General features: G+C 38.7%; 1 long non-coding RNA gene across 1 annotated transcript; it reads left to right on the forward strand.

Moving 5' to 3' along the window:
- The first annotated feature begins 4,893 nt into the window (after positions 1 to 4,893).
- LOC128754623 (uncharacterized) lies at positions 4,894 to 9,763 on the forward strand. Its single transcript, XR_008413939.1, has 3 exons — positions 4,894 to 4,970; positions 8,666 to 8,747; positions 8,832 to 9,763. It is a non-coding gene; the product is annotated as an uncharacterized LOC128754623 (long non-coding RNA).
- The last annotated feature ends 3,406 nt before the right edge of the window (positions 9,764 to 13,169 follow it).

Here is a 13,169-nt window from a genome sequence, read left to right on the forward strand (position 1 = left end):
AGGGTCAGACTTGCTTTCAAGCCAGACAGGGATTGTTTGCACATGTGCGAGTTCGCAGCTCATTGAACGTCGCGCAGTTCGATTCGCTGCGTCATCGTTTAACTGAGGTCAAGATACTGGGCCGTATAATTGGATCAGTAGAGCGCATTGTTCAGGATTTGGTCTCTTCAACTTCGAGACAGTTGCAGCTACACATTTGTTTTAGATATATCAAATGCTCTATGAGTAACAACAGCAAGGAGCATTGACAAGTGAACACAGTTTAATCCGCTTATCCCGTTGAGGGTCATGAGAGGTCGGAGACATGTTATCCATAATCTTATGATGACAAAAATATAAGTGCTTTTAGCGTTTAATTAGTTTATCATTGCGAATTTAATATCTTAAATTAATAGATTCATGATTTAATTTAGTTAATATCACTTTAAATAAATTAAAATAAGATAGCAGCATCAAATAAAGAACTAGAAAAGCACTGAGTGGACGCAAACTACGGCCAAGCAGCTTCAGTCCACCCCCAATGCAAATTTCCAATGATCTTGTAAAAAAGAAAAAAAAGAAAAAAAATCGCCGCCAATATTGAATCATTGGTTCAGTGTCCCATCTCACATATTTCCGGAAAATTTCATGCAAATCCATCCATAACTTTTCAAGTTATTTTGAACATTAAACAAACCAACAAGGTGAAAACCTAAAAATTGTGGCCTGTATTTAAATGCCTTCCCATCAACTGCAACTCTGCGTGGTCAAAAATGGTCTTTGTGAAAGAAAAAAAAGAAACATTTGAGCCAACCAGGAGTCGAACCCGGAATCTTCTGATCCGTTACCCATTCTACCACTGGCCCAATGATATCCTAAGTGGCTGTTTCCTCAAAAGAATCTGTCCAATAACTTATCAAGTCATGGTGAGCACAGACAAAGCTGCTACTATGCCACTACCATGGGCTTGTCTTGCTAGCTAAGTTAACAACCTTGATGTAATGGGACAAACGTCATGTCTAAACTCTCTTTTATGGGCGCAGTCAGAGCAAACAGACTGATCATGAAGGACACGACCCACTGTCAACACCATTGATACACATTTTAAAAGCACTTGCATTAGCGCCACAACAATAGTGTATGTTTGGTCTGGGTTGGCTTTGAAAGTGAAATCCATGCCATCGGTCAGTGAAAGCACAAAAGTAGAGACAACCTTGATGGATTATTTGGAGGACTGTGAGTGTAAACATCAGTTTCAGTACTTCAGAAATTCTCACTTCAGACTCTGGCCTGTGGAGTCTTGACACAAGGCAGTAATTAGGTCAAAGAGTCACTGTTGCAGACTACTGTTCGAAGGGAGGCGATGACATTACTTGATAAACATGGCCAGACCGAGATGAGATTAGGAGATAACTGCTGCAGCACATCTTCACTCCCCACAATGAGAAATCAATCATCACTGCTTCACATGACAGGTTTTACATTTCACCATAGCAATAGCATGACATTAGCATTTAGCATAACATTCTGATGGAGCTTTTTTATTGTTTAAAACTCTCCCTTGAAAATGATCCTAATTTCTTTGGACCTGATATATGTCTAACTGACAGCTGACACCTCAACGGTTGTTGCCAGTGTAGCGACCCCTGTTAATATCAAGGACGACCTGTGACCTGGCGACACGGCCATGACTCGCTGACTGATGTGGAGAGTGACAGCCTGCGTAGTTTAAACGTCCAGCAGGGACTCATCTGTTTAACTGTATCATGGGTTTAAAAACAGGAATCTATGCAAGAATGATTTGATGCTCAGTGTAAAATGATACCCCATAACAGCCCCTCTCCTGAGGCACAACGCCTTAAACTTTAATCCTATTTGCTAGTGGTTAAGTGACTGAGGCTGCTGGGCTTGTTCTGCACTGCCGACTTAAAATGGAGCGGAGACCATCAGAACCATCTGGCAGTGATTATCTGCACCCCTCTGACTTATTCCAGGTCTTTTAACTTGCTGAGTGATTGCTTTAATGACCATTTCCAGCCCAAGTTAAAGTTCTCTGTATCCTAGAATCTGCTGATGTCAACAGTCTCATAAACCAGTCTATATAACCTCCAATAAGGTCAATAGAAACATGTACAGCTTTAAATTATTAATCATGACTGCCAGTTTTTTCATCACATAATAATGTGCGGATATAATATATATTAGATAGATGCCATTTAAAGTCATGTTTTTCCAAACCATAATCCATGCATGTGCATAAATCATGAGGTTATTCCCTTCAAACAACAAGAAATGTTGGTACTTCATTAAAATCATTTTGCGAAAATAAACTTTGCAGATCTCTAAAGAGGTTTTGTGAAAACATTGAACTTGAATTTTTAATCAGGTTTATTTATTATTTCTTACACATGTCCATCTTATCATTTTATTGACTGCGATGATGATTCCTAGAAAAAACTTTATTGAAATCAGCACGTGACCTTCATTAGTTTCTGGCTATTGATTGATGTGACAAAACTGAAGTCAAGCAAACACATTTAATAAGTCAATTTGTACATTCCAAGTTGGGAATGTGTTGATGGACAACTGTATTTGCCAAAGCAACATTTTCTCCACTTAGGTTCCAAGATGATTATGAAACATGGAAATTAAAAACAAAGACAAACACAGATGTTTATTTTTTTTGTTAGTTTTTTTCCCTGTCATACATCATCATTTGTATGATACATCATCATTTATATATATATATATATATTATATATATTTATTTATTTTTTTCCATATGTGAACTAAACCACTTGGATCCTCTTGACATCCGATTTATATATATATATATATATATATATATATATATATATATATATATATATATATATATAATACACAGGCTAATGGACGTTACAGGTGGTGTTTTTATGTATATATATATATGTATATATATATATATATATGTATATATATATATAATACACAGGCTAATGGACGAACAGGTGGTGTTTTTATGTATATATATATATATATATATATATATATATATATATATATATATATATATATATATATATATATATATATATATATATATATATATATATATATATATATATATAGACTTATATATTATATATATTTATTTATTTTTTCCATATGTGAACTAAACCACTTGGATCCTCTTGACATCCCAAAATAATAACCTTTGCCTTCACGAGTCAGTTTGCTTTGACACATCTGGTGCTAGGGGTAACAAAGAAGTGTCTGTACCTTCTCTGCATAGTGTTGGGGGAGGAGAAAGTGGGTCGCCCCAGCAGCTCCTTTGGTTGAGGTGTTGAGTAGAATGGTTTTTCAAAGTGTTGGTGTCATCTAACAACACTGTAAAAGAAAAGGTGAAATAAGATTCAGCCATTAAAGCTCTTTTTTCTTTTTCTTTTGTAGCTCCCTTTCTTCACCTCCATGATGGTTCCCTTGCTACATCAAGGAACATTACTAAAAACTGACACGTACAGACGATAAGCACTTTATCTAAGGTGATTGCTTAGAAAAAAAATGTGTTCTTTTGCCCGAATGCCACACTAGCCAGACGAAGCACATACATTTTACTACAGTATTATTTATGCTCAACATTCTGTGTTAATTCGGCTTCTCATTTCAACTGCAGTGCTGGCAGTTTGCTTTTCATTTTCTGATATTGATTTTTTTTTTTTGTGTAGATGAGAGTGTGTGAATGGTTGTTGGTCTATGGGGAGAATAAGCGGAAATAATATGTGAATAATGGATGACAGTTTTACTATATAGGAGCTGCAAACCAAGGGAACATCCACCATCATTGGAAGACGATCACAAAGGTAAAAGCTTTAGAGAATAAGTCGCAGTTTCACTTGTCAATGAAATCAGTTGACAGGGAAACTGTGTCAGCTCTTGCATCTGACCGACAGTAACCCTTGACGGTGGGTTAAAAACACAGCTCACCCCCTCATCTTACTGAAATCGTCCAGAATATTTTGCAGAATAACACATTTATGCCACATCACAGGCGCTCAAACGAGCCGAGGGTCAACTAAAAACGCACAGTGAACCGACGGGCTTGTCCGATAGTAACCTCGAGGAGAGGAAAGAAGGAGGAGGGGACGAGTGGCCGATAGTAACCTCGCTACAGCAGGAGGAAGGGAACCAGAAAAGCAAGGGGAAGATGAACACAGTGTCTGCGGTGTGTTCTCGATCAGCTGCATCACAAAAATATGTCACGCCTGTTTCGATTAACTGCATTTATCATACATCATTTAACACGGACTCACATCACTTTAGTGTATCAGCTAAGGAACGCCATAAATCGGACACCAAGTAGCAGAGCTGATGTCAAACAATAATGAAAAAGGATCAAAGTGTTTCATCAACAAAAATGTGTTTATAAAATTCGTGCTTCTGCGCCATCTTGCAACGAGTCTGAAGTGGCCTTCAGGTACCGTCGGAACCTTGACCACTAAAAGCAAAAAATAAAGGGGACAAATGATAACCCGTTGTGGTATGATGTGCCAGATACAATAAACATTCCCCCACGATGTTATTTATATATATATATATATATATATATATATATATATATATATATATATATATATATATAACTAAATTAGTTTAGGGGGAATAAATGCAACAGTGAACGTGGCATCGTGTTTCGTATTTCACCTCAAATAAAGCGCTGTACACACACGTCACCTCCGACATCTCCATCGCTTACGATGTAAAGAAACGACAAGTTGCATATCTGTGCATCGTTCTTTTGTCGTATCGGTGACTGGAACATCGTCAACCACCGTATTAATCATCATCAACACTTACGATTCCGAGACGGGGAGCCGGTGGTGAATGCATCACGGTTTGACCGAAAGTAACCTCTCAATGCAGCCCGGAGAACTGGGTGAAAGGGGAATGATGTCATTGCGTGCCTGAAGACGACGGGAAGAACAAACGATGGTGTAGATCAGCTGGAAGAGGTTAGCGGGCAAACAATCGCAGACTATATATGACTTCACACGCGACATAGTTATTATACTGTACTACAGTGTATCACCAAATACATTCTAATAGTGTTTATACGATCATACCATATAGAGCTTTTTAGTGTCAACAACATACACGTTCTTGGTATGTCGTGTGTCCCTGACTTTATGACACCAACGTTATGCACACAGACAATAAAGTTAACGGGAATATATGTCAATGTATCAGTGCCATTGTGTCCTCTTGATTCCCAAGGAAATAGAAGTTATTTCATCAGAGTTCTGGGGCAAGTGCCCTACTTATTGACATTTTGAAAAGGGCTATTGTTGTGTCATGTTTTTCTGCGCTCCGCATGAAAACCCTTCTAATAAGGCATCAACGCCGCTTATGTGGGCTATTATGGCTCTTTCTGTGAAGTGAGCAGCAGCCACTAATGAACAACTCTACAAAAGGCACAGGAGGTGTTTGATAATTTCATGTCGATTTCATGCTAAAAGAAGCCACCGTGCGAAATAAAAACACACTTTGCGGCATCTTGAGACCCCAAAAGGGAGCAGTCATTTTTAAACCAATGCGTGCGAGGAAAATCAAGTCCAGTCGTCAGAGGGCCGGATGCGGACATCATGAATAGCATGGCAGATGATGAGAAACATGGCCTGGTTACATATAAACAACGAAGACTGGAATGATATTCTAAACAAAGTCACCCCAGATCTAAAGGCGATGAACTCACATGTCATCCTGGAATAGTTTAATAGAATCACATGACCTCATTTCTAAAGCAATGTAGATTCTTGAAAGAAAAAAAAACAAAAGACATATTTAAACACTGACTACCTGACACCTTTAAGCCAGCAAATATGTTCAGAAACATTAATAGAACAGTTTCTATTCTATTCTAAGAAAGTTCTATTAGAACGTATATTAAATAATGCAGAGGAAAGTGTAGGTGTGCGTGTTTGTTGGCTGCAGAAGTTTGCGTAATGTGTTCGTGCTAGTGGGCGACTGGAGTTCACTGTTGACCAGTTTGTTTGTGAACGCAAAAAAAAAAAAAAAAAGTGTTTTCGAGTGCAGTTAAGCATGACAACATTTGATTGTTCACCATTTGACTTGACTCAAGCACAAGACCAAAGTGCAGAGTTAAATATTAAAGACAAATCGCTTCAGGACACGCAGACTGTTTATGCCTAGATCTGCGCACAAATCCATTTTATTTCTCAATTTTAAGGATATAATGTTGGCTTATCAGGCACCTTTCATAGTACAGCGTCGCGGCCGCGGGTCTGAGGCATTTGCTGAGCTGCTGAACCATCTGCAGCCCTTGCAAAAGAGAGCTATTCTTCTCCAACAGCTGGCGGCAATCCTGACCTCTGTCTTTCACTCTGTCAGATGCTCCTGTCAGACAGACAAATGAGGTCACCCAGTGTATAATCAGGTGGAATAATAATTGTGATTTCTGACTTCACAGTTTGTAAGCTAGACACTGTTAGAAAACACTAGCATGAATTGGCCAATAGATCTGGTGTAAATGCAGAAGTCGACCGTGACTTCAGCATGTCACTGCTTGACTTCCTTCATGTGGCCATATTTCCAGCGGTTGGCTTTATGAGTGATGGAGATGGACCTGTGTGTATTTATTACCTGTATATAACATGAGGCATTTAGTATCTTTTCAAGTATTATGGATTGCATGAAGCTGACAGTAGACAGACAGACACCATTGATCGCATGACTGGCAGCGGTACTAAACAAATACCTCTGTAATTATTCATCACTTCCTGTTTGTTGTGAAGGAAAAATCACATTGATTTTAAGTCAAGCCTCAAGTACACTAGCAATTAGCTGAAATTAGCCAAATTGTGAGTGTTAAAATAGAGCAATTTTAGCTACCATTATTTGATAGAAACAGAATTCATCATCACACACGACAATACTTTACTACCGTTGACAACACTGCCTTTAGTTTCCATTAGATTTACAGGGGCATCACCACAATACGCCCCTGCAACGTCCCATTAATATCCACCTGGAGGAGAAACTTCTCCTGCAGCTCATTTCTCAGAGAGTGTTTATATTTCCTGAGCTGCTTTCATAATTTGGTCCTGGCATTCCTATCCTGGAATACACCAGTCCTGTCAAGGATGTAGTTATCCATTAATGGAATAACCTGGTCGTGACCTCCTTCTCTGACCATACAGAGCTGCTGAACCTCGACCTTAACAGCTGCGGCGCCTGCAGATCATGGCATTGCCCAGAAAGGTGTGTACAGTAGACAAGACACCAGTCTAACTGTAACTGAATAACAAGGAGGAATAAACGCGATGGTGGCTTCTTCTGTTGTTGGGTGCACTGCAGACTGTAGCCTGCTCAGAATATTTCCAGACCTCTTTCTTCTTCAAAGATTATGAGTCTCTGATATTTTTACACTTTGACTAGCATGGTTTAATGCTCATTAAAGTCCATTTCTGTCAAAGCCATATGGGATCCATAGTGTGCACTCCAGTTTGATATGCTGGCAGGAAACCAGTCTGTCTTTGCTTGTGATATAACATAACAAATTAGCTGTAGAGATGTTGTTTACTTGTATAATCGGGATTTTATCCCAGTGCACTTCAGTGATGGAGTTCATTTAACATTACTACCATGGTTCTCAGGCGGCTGGATTGTTCATTTCTTGGAGAAGGAAATCAAAGGAAATCCAGTGTCTAGTTGATTTAATAAAGAACAGAGCATGAGACAGATGAATTGGTGGAGCATCTTCAGTTATGACAAGGCTGATGTGATGGCGTGATAAAGAAAGAGCTGAGATCTGACAGATGCTCCTTCTCTCACTTATGCCCACAAGTCCTGGTTAGCAATGATGAGAAAAGGTACTGAAAGGCTGAGGAGCTCGGTCATCTAGGGAACCTCTGTTCCTCCATGTAGAGAGAAGCCAGTTGAGGAAGATCTTGTCTCCCTGCTGAGATATTACAAGCGTGTCCAGAAGAGTGAAACCCTCTGGACTGACTCAGGGAACACGGGTGAGACTATGTCTCTCAGTTAACCTTCAAGCATTTCTGGAGGAGGAGGTTTATGAGGACAAGATAATGTGGACCTCTTCACATCCCCTGCTGCCCCAGCGACCCTGCCATGGATACACAAGTTTGGACAGTTTTATTTTGAATACTTTCTCCACTCTACATAGACAGTGAAGACATCAATATATCAAGGGAGATATATGGAATTATGTAGCAATGACAAAAAAGTTAAGAAATTCAGTTAAGAAAATATGTTTTTGGTCTTGATGACTCAAAGAAGCCACCGTTGCTTTGATGATAATCTCATGAAGCTCATTGTGAGAATTCCAAGACTGTGCAGAGCTGTAGTCGTAGCGGACGGTGGATATTTTGAAAAGTCTAAAATATAACATGTTGGCCTTGACATAAGTGGTAGAAAATGTGTGAATGCTAGTGGAGACCAACTAAACAAAGTCTGCATGAGTCAAGCCTGAGTCCAATGAAGTGGGCAGAGACCAAGATAAAGGACCAAACTCAATATAGAGTCAACTAATGGTTTGGTTCCAATGAAAGCATTTCATTTCTCATGCAAATTTCTTTTGCAGTAAGAGATAAATGTGTGTGTAATAGCTTGTGCTTCTGTATTCTCTTGGTTTTGGTGTCACCGCCCTCTTTGGTCTTGGTCTCGACAGGAACACTGAAGGATGGATTTCATTCCCTGAGGAACCGAGTTACAAAAGGAATGATGTAGCAGGTGAAGAAGGCAGTAGAAAGGTGAGTAGGTATAGATGAGGAAAGAGGAATTCGAACCATGATAGAAAGATTATTCACAACAGTCAACACATTGGTTTCCGATAGACTTGAATCTCTGAAGAAAACAGTGACCAACATTCATGGCTCTGACCTTCAAGAATCCCAGCGAAGGTTGAAAGACCTGCTCTCTGAATAAGGCATGAAAGAAAACGCTGAAAAAGCTGATGAACTGAGATGTGGATGCATCAGAGGAATTCAATAACATGTGGGGCAAAGAGAGATGACAGAGAGAATCGATACCCATGGAAAAGAACCCCTTTTTTCCCCCTCATGCTGCTCTCACCGCATCCACGTGAGTGCTGAGCAGAAGGGTGGGGGGAGGCATCACAAATTATGAGGAGGAAAAGGAAGCGTGCGTCAGGAATGGCAAGCACAGCTCAACGCAAAACCATCTTGTGGCAAGACTAGTGGCAATCGGGAACGGAGACAAACCAGATTCATTCATTAAAATGCAGACCATACCTCAGTACCTTTGGTCACCGTATGGTCTTATTTAGTTGGTGTTTTCACCTGGACATGTGTGAGTTCTGGGTGGTGTGATGATGGACTTGGTGGAGCTGCCACTGGTTATAACTGGACATAACTGTTTCCTTCAGGTACTAACGTGACAATATTCAGTGTGAAAGGAGCTTTGGTGTTGAAATAGATGAGAAATTAACTGAACAAATATTCTTTTGTTTACTGCTTTCAAGGCGTACACAGTGTATGTAATGATTCTCAATACTCTTCCCTGTTATTGTCTACCCAACTTTTGTTATTAATGTAACAAGGTCACAGCTGTCTCTTTGGTACATAGCTCATCTTTGTCCTTTTTCTCTGAAGGTAAACGTTGTAAACTGTCTCGGCTTTTCTTCATCTACCTTCTTCTAACCTAAGATGAGTCATCCTTCGTTGTCAAACATGTGTTAAAATTGTCCTCTAGCGCCATCTACTGTTGGGTTAGCAGAAGAAACAGAATAACGGGAACAACAAAGAAAAAAAACTGAAGAAAAATTTGATTTTCAACAACAAAAATGTTAATCTGAATAAATCTTTGGTCCATGACAATCTAAAGTTTGTTTCCTGTCTCCACCCCAGTTTAATTCCTTTACCTCATTGATATAGCTTCTTATTCTCCTGAAGCCCATGAACAACTTCCTTACTGCTTAAAAATAAATAAATAAATAATAATTATTATTATAAATAATAATAATAAAAAGAATGCCATCATGAAGTTTGAGCAACCTTTAGCAGACTACCATTAAAAAACAAAAACAAAGAAACAAAAATGTGCTCATGAGCGCAGACAAGGTTACCGACATAGGAGTAGAACGAATTGGCACAACTATTTTATAATTTTTATCATTAAATGCAATGGAATGAGTAGAAAAGAATATAAGGCAACATATTTATTGTTATTATTCAGATTAGATTAAGCACTATTTATCAGATGACTTTGCAAAAAGGCAGACAATCTGATCACCAAGATATGTGGCCATAAAAGCGTAATAATAATATTAATAATAAAGTGAACGTCTAATTCTCTCGTTTTCGCAACAGCGCTCGTTCTATATTAGTTGGATAAGAGCAGCCTCTAGTGAACAGCTTGTGTAATAACAATAAACCAGCCCCTTCACCGAATGAGCGGTATAAATGAAGCTATTATCAGGTGCCTCTCTAAGCGACTATTAGACTTCTGGCTGATAGGCAGCAGCTGGCAGCATGTGGCTTTACTTTTATTGTCCGTTCATCACTGTCATGTGAATATGCGAGGGACCCGATTGTTTTTTTTCAGTTGGACTTTCAGTTTTTATTGTTTCATTTGAAATTTAGTTTGACCACCTTCATGTCACCTAATGGAGAAATTGCATATTTCAAAAGGACCTGTGGTTACTTGAGGTATTATTCTATTAGAGGCTCTATTAGACTGGGAGAAGAGACCAGTCACAATATTGACTGGAACACTGCATGAGCACCTCATGTGAAGACATCTTAACTTCTCATAACTTCAACTGAAATGTCTGACTGAGTCATTGCGTTCCTCCACATGAAACTGGTGTGATTGTTCTGAAAGGTTTTGCACCATCAAGATAGTGTATCACTACTGTAGCCAGTGGTGGCCTTTAAGTTAAAAATGATTTAGTCCCTTAAAACTGTCAGGATTTTACACACTCGGAGCTTGACCTACAATTGTTACAGGCCCTTGAAAAGGTCAAATGATAGACACAAGAGTTAGTCACCAAACCACACTTATTAATTAATTACAAGCTCCTTTCTTTATTTACTGTAAAACTATTTGAAAATATATGCACAGATATCGATATATGTCCTTTATAATGAACTGACCCGAAGACGACCCGAAAAGTACCGTCGTTTAATTTACCAATTGGCTTGGGGCTGTGACTTCCTTGTTTCTTCAATAGAGATCAACATCTTGCTAGAATGACATGATTTAAAAGAAAAATCACTTCAAAAACAACAACTCCAACTCCAGTGTCTCTTCCGAAGTCTCTCACCAGGGTTGAGTTCAGACTCCAAAACAAGGTGGTTCGCCTCTTTACCTTGTTTACCAAAAAAAAAGCAGGATATAAATTTAATGACACTGATGCTACTCTTGGGAAATAAAAAAAGATAAAAAAATAAAAATAATAATTTTATTTTATATCATATCGTATCGTATGATATACGATACGATACGAATCGTAGGATATATATATATATATATATATATATATATATATATATATATATATATATATATATATATATATATATATAAAAACTATATATATATACAGTATATAAATTTGATATATTTATGTAGTTATGTGGTGTATATATATATATATAGAAATTAAACTAGGTGTTAGAGATGACTTAAATGATAGTATGTAAAAAAAGACACCAAAAGTAATGATTTGTTTCATTGTTCTTTCTCTACTTTTATTTATTCATTTTTATTTAACTATTTTGATTTATTTTAAAACACTTTTTTAACTTTTACATTTTTTTTAAACATACACTTGCATTCATTACAGTCAATTCAATAAATGTTTAGTCTTGAATACACTTCAAAATCCACTGTCAAGTTTGTAGAAAAGTCATTGAGATGCAAAAACGGAGGATTATTTTATCAGCATCTTTGGTGAGAACAGTGAGCTGCAGCTACATTATGGCCCATGTTCCATATCAGAACATGCAGGAAGCTGATGAGCCATGATGGAGCGTAATGTTCTGCTGAGGTGTGCAGCTCTCACTACACCACGCTGCACTGTCAGGGACCTCACGGTACAAATGTAGGGGCAGGAGTTTATCGAAATTATTGCGCCGCTGGAGCAGATCCAATTGTGGAGACTGAATAACAAGGTGAAAGAAACGTGATAAACTTGTATATAAATGGACACCGAGTACCTTGTAGTCATCCAAACACTAACTTTGCATATAAATTGTCTAATATGAGACATAAAAACCATAGCAGCAAAAGTAATTACTGCTGACTGGTGAATAATTCATGAGCGGCGTTCTCACCGAGTGTGGCCTACGTGTGCCGTCTCTTTGTGTCCTCCTATTCTCTCACACTCGGTTTAGTCCTGAACAATAATAACATTTCTGAAAAAAAATTTAAAAAAAATGTTTTGGTGTTTTTTGTTTCTTTCTGTTTTTATCACTTCAAGTGTCCCTCATGAAACAGAAGTGCGGCACGAAGAGAGGGAGACAAACAAGGCGTCACCATGAACGTGGGCCAGTGTTTACTCATCCTGGGAATGAAAGACTGACTTTGCGGAGGATTTTAAAATTAAACAGTAGCGTCCTCATGCAGAAAAACACACACACACACGAATAAAAGATGGCCGTCCATACTTCTCTCCGTTGTATTTCACTGTGCCAATTTTCCCTCTTAATTAGCGCGCACAAGGAGAGCGGCGTCTCATGTGCTGCTGGAAACTGAAAACATCCTCTAACTGGACTAGTTCCTCATTGAACCCAAGCCAGCGGGATTGTTGATGACACTGCTATCCACACGACTCTGTCACGCCTCAAATGCCAGTTCCCAAGGTCTTGTCTACAGGCCTTATTTTCTGCTGTGTTTTCAAGCGCATGCACTATTCTACGTGGAGAACTTCATTCTGTCCCTGACGCCGAAGACGATGCTTTGTCTTAAGTGGCCATTCAAAGAGCATTTAAATCCCTCACCTGGGAGTCCATGTGTTTCAGGCTTCTCTGTCTACCGACCCCTTTTTTTTGTCGGTGTTGATTTGATCAGCGCCTTAATAAATCAGCCCCAACAATGTTTTCATTCATTCTCAAGCAATTTGCTCCAGCAGTCAATCACCGCTATCGCCTCAGAAATCACTTTATCTAGGAAGGTGGGGGGCGTCTCAAGATGGAGCGGCACTGGTGGGA

Source organism: Synchiropus splendidus, chromosome 2, assembly GCF_027744825.2.
Source record: "Synchiropus splendidus isolate RoL2022-P1 chromosome 2, RoL_Sspl_1.0, whole genome shotgun sequence".
Lineage (NCBI taxonomy): Eukaryota > Metazoa > Chordata > Actinopteri > Syngnathiformes > Callionymidae > Synchiropus > Synchiropus splendidus.